We start from the raw sequence: 6830 nt of genomic DNA on the forward strand, positions 1-6830 counted from the left end.
TTGTCACAAAGTTGATGTTGCTTAAACATACAATTAAATTACAATTTCCGTTTCTCAAAATATCATCACAACAACAACAAAATATATAGTATCAGCTGGTAGTCATATTCGTACTGAAGAAAGATTTTATTTGTATTAAATAAAAGCCTATTAATAAGGTATTCCACGGAGACCAGATTGATATCAGCTGTTTCTCAAGTTTGCTGTCAAAATCCATTATTGTGAATTGCAAACTCTGACTTCCATTAAGTCAATTCACAATAACGAATTTTGATAGCAAACTTCAGAAGCAGCTGATATCAAGCTGGTCTCCCTGTGAAGCAGCTGATCTTCCGGGTTGACATTACTAATAGGTGTTCTTAAATCAAAATAGAAAAAAATGTTTACAGCATGGGGGAGTAACAGTTGGCATTTATGTTCATATTGAACAAATATTTTAAAGATTTTAGATTTATTATATATTTATTCACCTAAAAAATATGACTATGTTTACACTGAATAAAACCCTGCATTTCTTTTTTATATTCCTATTGTTAAATTATATGAATTTATTACTAATTAACTATTATTTTTTCATCTTTTTCTCTTTACAGAAAAGTTTATAATTAAAAATACACAAAATGGAAATGTAAGTACAATTTTTTTTATTAAACAATTGTAATTATTTTATGTTAATAAATTTTTAAAAATATATACATTTATAATTTATTTATATAATTTATATTAATAAATACGTTTTTTCTTCTTCTTCTTTTAGTGAGGTGGGCGAACGAGAACCCGCATCTGGCAGCGGGCGTTGCAAAAGTTTTATTGCCAATCATTGGAAGGGTTTGGTCGTGTTCCTAATACCTTTGCTATGTTTACCTGTGATGTTATTGAATAATACTCCTGTAAGTAAATAAATATATATAAAAAATTACATACGAAAAAAAATCAATAATATTTACAAAAAGTTTAATAAAAAAAATTAATGATATTAATATCCTCGATAAAAAAAAAAAGTTTTTCTTAAGTTTAATGTCAAAATTTGGAACTTATTTACATTTTGACAGCAATCTTGCTGAACAGCTGATCTCTATGGTTGACTTTATTTCAACAGGAAATCAGCTGTTTCTTATTGTAAATTGACTTTCATTATCAAAACTTAAAGTCCAAATATTGACATTGGACTTGAGGGAAAAAACAGCTGACTCTCTCTTCAATTCAATTCACAATAATTTGACTGGACATTTGAGAACAGCTGATCTTTCTGGATGACCTTATTTTAACAAAAAGATCAGCTGTTTCTCAAGTTTGGTGTGGAACAAGGCCTATTAATATGGTTATCCAGGGAGACCAGCTGGATATCAACTGCTTCTCAAGTTTGATGTCAAAGTTTATTATTGTGTATTGACTTCCATTATGAAAAAGTAAACAAATTTCAAATTGCTGTTGAGAAAAAAAAACAGCTGAATTTCGTTTGCCGTGTTACCTTATTAAAAGATCTGGATCAGAAAGATTTCCTGTTTCTCAAGATTGCTGTGAAAATTTGTCAGAATCAAGGCCTATTAATAAAGTCATCGAGGCCAATTGGATATCAGCTGTTTTCTATTATTGTGAATTGACTTTCATTATGTAAACGTAAACAAAGTCCAAATTTTTGACATTAGACTTGACAACAGCTGACTTTTGTCTGTTGATTGACCTTTTTATAAGATTTACGCTTTTATAATGTAAAATCAATTCACAATAATTTGACATCGCACTTGAGAACAGCTGATCTTTCTGGATGACCTTATATTAACAGAAAGATCAGCTGTTTCTCAAGTTTGTTGTGATATATTGTCAGTATATTATTAGAATATATTTTTTTCTAAATTAATTAATTTTAGTGCCGTTGTTAATAAAATATTTATTTATTTAATTACATTTGTTTTGTTTTTATTTATTTCAGCCCTACCGTTGCATGTACCTTTTAATTGTTATGGCCATCTTTTGGGTCACAGAAGCTTTACCACTGTATGTTACATCAATGTTGCCAATTATTGCATTCCCGATTATGGGTATTATGGTAAGTTGTATTATTTATAAATTATCCGATACTTTTGAGTTGTATTGTTTAATGTAAACGTAGGGTTATTCATTCACTTTATTTTCCCTTGGGATTTTAATTTAAAGAATATTAATTTCAATAGAATTTTTTGTCTTGAAAAAATACAAAATTTTAAAGAAAACATTAAAACTTGTTCACAATACAGCTGTTTTCAAATCAGCTGATTCAAATTGTACACAAGGCCTATAAATAAGGTCATCTGGGGAGATCAGCTGATTATCAAGTTTGCTGTCAAAAATCCATTATTGTGAATTGACTTTCATTATGAAAACATAAACAAAAGCCAAATTTTTGACATTAACTTGAGAAAAAACAGCTGACTTTCGCTAGCTGGGTGACCTTATTAATAGATCTTGCCCTATTTCAAACTACTAGGCCCACAGTAAATTGTCAAAAAGATGTAATTTTTAAACTATCTAATTCAATATTTTTCAAATTTCCATTTATAAAAAAAATGTTTCCTCCCTTTGTCGTTTACAAATTGAACACGTGGCTAATTTAAATATCAATTTAAAAAACGTACATTGTTTACATCTCATAATACTTGTTTTATTAATCATTCTCATATATTTAAATTTCAATTAAAATTAATTTACAAATATTCTCTCTTAATTACAGAGCTCCGATGAGACGTGTAAATTATATTTCAAAGATACGCTGGTCATGTTTATGGGCGGTATTATGGTCGCCTTGGTCATTGAATATTGTAATTTACACAAACGTTTAGCGCTGCGCGTAATCCAAATTGTGGGCTGCAGTCCCCGAAGGTATGTATAGACTCTAGATTACGAAATGGAAATACAATTTAACCTCCGGTGTACAGAGAGTAACCCTAACACGTTGTGAATTAATGAATTTTAGTTGTTGTTCTTGTGGTTGGCTATAGTGTGTGACATTAATTAAAAAAATGTTGCATATTCAATGAAGGCTAGTTGTTCGATACCTAGTGGCTGGCTGGACGTGGATGTACTCTGGACATTAAATATGTATGACAAAATAATTAATGTATATGGGGTTTAAGAAAAAATCCATGTAAATAGGGTTGCGAGTAATATAATAGACATGTTCGTTATTATCTTGAAGGAGTCTCATGATTAAAATTTGAAAAGTAGGCGCATCAGCTGATCCAATAGATGCAATAAGTAAGATCAGCTGTTGTCACGTTTGATCTCAGAATACATTATTGTGAATTGACTTCCATTATGAAAACGTAAACAAAGGCCAAAATGTTGACATTAGACTTGAGAAAAAAACAGCTGACTTTCCCTAGCTGGGTAACCTTATTAATAAATTTGCCAGTAGTTTTTTATTTAACATAGTAAACGCATAAGCAGAATCAAGGCCCATGAAAAATGTCATGTAGGAAGATGAGCTGTTTGTCAAATTTACTCCCAAAATCTATTATTATGAAATGAAAACAACTGTTTTTCGCTCTCTTGGTTAACTTCGATGCCTATAAATAAGCTCATCCAGGGAGGTCACCTAGATATCAGCTGATTCTAAAGTTTGCTGTCATAGTCTATTATAGTGAATTGACTTCCATTATAACAAATTTTTGACATTAGACTTGTGAAAAAACAGCTGACTTTCTCTAGGTTAAGAACAAGGCCTCTAAATATAGTCATCCAGGGAGACCAGCTGGATATCTGCACCACTTAAGTTTGCTGTCAAAATTCATTATTGTGAATTGACTTCCATTATGAAAACGTAAACAAAGTCCAAATTTTTGACATTAGTCTTTGGAAAAAATAGCTGTTTTCCGATTTCGCCTGGGAATTAAAAAAAATATATAATTATGAGAGCTGTGGAAAAAATGGACTTATATAGGCTATTATACGTAATATCGTTTTATATTCTCTGAAAACGCGATACGACAATTTATAGCCACATTGGTTGAAAAATACGCCTAAGAGCTTCAAAATATGGAAAATTAAGCTGAACTATGTCTAGATGAACTATGTCAAAAGATAGACCTATGTATATTGGAAATGTTCTGCCAATATGTTTTCAAGCTCCAAGCTCCCGGAATGCCACTTCGGTTGAAAAAATGCGGCTAAGAGCTTTAAAATATGGAAAATTCTTTGGGACCTTTCTATATGAAATATGTCAAAATCTGGACCTATATTAAAAAAAAAAATTCTGCCTCCACCCGGAACGCCAAAATATGTTTGAAAAATGCAATTTGCAACTTCGAAATATGGAAAATGCGGCGGGACCTTTCTATATGAAATACGTCAAAACCTGGACCTATATTAAACCAATTTAATTGGAGTATTTTTGAACTCCTTAGAACGCCAAATTACAGCCACATCGGTGTTGAAATGCGGCGAAAACCTTAAATATGCCGAAAATATGGTGGGACCTTTATATGGAGGTTATGTCCAACAATGAACCTGTATTGAAAATTGTCTGCAAAGATACGTTTCACACCTTCAAGAACCCGGAATGCCCAATTACAGCCACTTCGGTGGAGAAATGGGGCTAAGAGGTTAAAAACATCGAAGTTTGAGCGGAACCTCACTATGGGGCCTATCTTAAAAGATGGATTTTTATTTAAAATTGTCTGCAAAGATGTTTTTCACCCTACGAAAACCCGGAATATCAAATTACAGCCTCTTCGGTTTAAAAAATGCGGCTGAGAACTTCAAACTATCGAAAAATTTGCGGCACCTTTATATGGAGGCTATGTCCAACGATGAACCTGAATTGAACAGTTTTTACAAAGCTGCTTTTTTACATCTCCAGGAACCCAAAATACCAAATTACACTCACTTGAAAAATGCGGCTAAAAACTTAAAAATATCGAAAAATTGTCGGGACCTCACTATGGGACCTATGCCAAAATATGGATTTATATTTAACATTTTCTACAAAGATTTTTTTTTATCCAACAAGAACCTGGAATGCCAAATTACAACCACTTCGGTGGAGAAATGCGGCTAATAAATAAGAAAATATCGAAAATTTAGCGGAACCTCACTATGGGACCTATGTCCAAATATGTATTTATATTTAAAATTTTCTGCAAAGATGTTCTTCACCCTACGAGAACCCGGAATACCAAATTACAGCCACTTCGGTGTTGAAATGTAGCTAAAACCTTAAAAATATCGAAAATTTAGCGGAACCTATTTAATGGAGACTATGTCCAAACATGAATCTATATTGAACATTTTTTGCAAAGATGGCTTTTTATCCTCCAAGAATCCGAAATTCTAAATTACAGCGGTGGTGAAATGCGGCATTTAACTTAAAAATATCGAAAATTTAACGGAACCTCACTATGGGATCCATGCCAAAATATGGATTTATTTTCTGCAAATATGTTTTTCACCTTATGAGAACCTAGAATACCAGATTACAGCCACTTCGGTGGAGAAATGCGACAATTAACTTCAAAATCCGAAAATCGGGCAGAACTTTTACAAGGAGGATTCGTAAAAACAAGGGACCAATATTGAAAATGTTCTGTGTGCATGTCTCCAAGAACTTCAAGGAAGACATTTCATTCACTTCTGTTTGAAAATGAGATGCCGATCTTGAAAATATTTATAAATCGGAGCGGAACCCGTATATGGGGCGATGTACGGAATTGGACCTACCTTAGCAAATATCCTTCAGAAAATATTTTATTATCTGAGACCCGAAATGCCAAAATAGCCACTTTGGTTGATGAAATCCATACGGGAGCGTATAATGAAAATTTTCTGCCAGGGAGTATTCTAGCCTCCATGAATCCGAAATATAAATTGGAACAATCTACATAGGTTAAAAATTCAGACAACAACTTTAAAAATGTCTAAAATCTACCGGGGACTATTCCACAAGATAGACCTGCAACCTTGAGACACTGTTGAGCTTCTTAGGTTGAGTTCTTATCAATTAACCTAGGTCCTTGGGAGGATATGTGTATTTCAAATCCCTATTTTTTTTTCAATTTCATTTTTTATTAACCTCCCCTTTTCTTGATTTTATTTCAGATTACATTTCGGTTTGATTTTCGTCACCATGTTCTTGTCCATGTGGATTTCGAATGCCGCCTGTACAGCTATGATGTGTCCGATTATTCAGGCCGTTTTGGAGGAATTGCAGGCACAAGGCTTGTGCAAAATGACCACCGAACCGGAATACAAGATTGTTGGTGCCAACAACAAGAAGGCCAATGAAGAAGAGTAGGTCCACACACAAATCTCAATGGAAATGTCATTAATCCAACTTTTCTCTTTTACAGACCCCCCTATCCCTCCAAGGTCACCTTGTGCTATTATTTGGGCATTGCCTATGCCTCATCCATGGGCGGTTGCGGCACTGTCATTGGTACTGCCACCAATTTGACATTCCGATCAACGTTACAAGGAATTGGGTCCCATGTCCATTCATGAAATTCAAGTTATGGTCCTGTTCATCATAATGGTCGTCATGTATTTCACCCGCAAACCTGGTATTTTCCCCGGCTGGGCTGATTGGTTGGACACCGTGCCCATTAAGAATTCTATGCCCACCATCTTTGTTGTTGTAATGTGTTTCATCCTGCCCGCCAATTATGCTTTCTTACGCTACTGCTGCAATCGCAGCAAGCAACCCTTGCCCACAGCCACCACTCCTTCTTTGATTACCTGGAAATTTATTCAATCACGCGTCCCATGGGGTTTGATTTTCTTGTTGGGTGGTGGTTTCGCCTTGGCTGAAGGTAGCAAACGTTCCGATATGGCTAAGTTGATTGGTCAAGCTCTAGTTG

General features: G+C 33.8%; 1 pseudogene; it reads left to right on the top strand.

The window, feature by feature from the left end:
- Positions 1–757: 757 nt before the first annotated feature.
- On the top strand, positions 758–6826 carry LOC133328032 (protein I'm not dead yet-like; annotated as a pseudogene).
- The last annotated feature ends 4 nt before the right edge of the window (positions 6827–6830 follow it).

This window comes from Musca vetustissima, unplaced genomic scaffold, assembly GCF_032173495.1.
Source record: "Musca vetustissima isolate MV318-11 ecotype Yass unplaced genomic scaffold, APGP_CSIRO_Mvet_v1 utg8850, whole genome shotgun sequence".
Lineage (NCBI taxonomy): Eukaryota > Metazoa > Arthropoda > Insecta > Diptera > Muscidae > Musca > Musca vetustissima.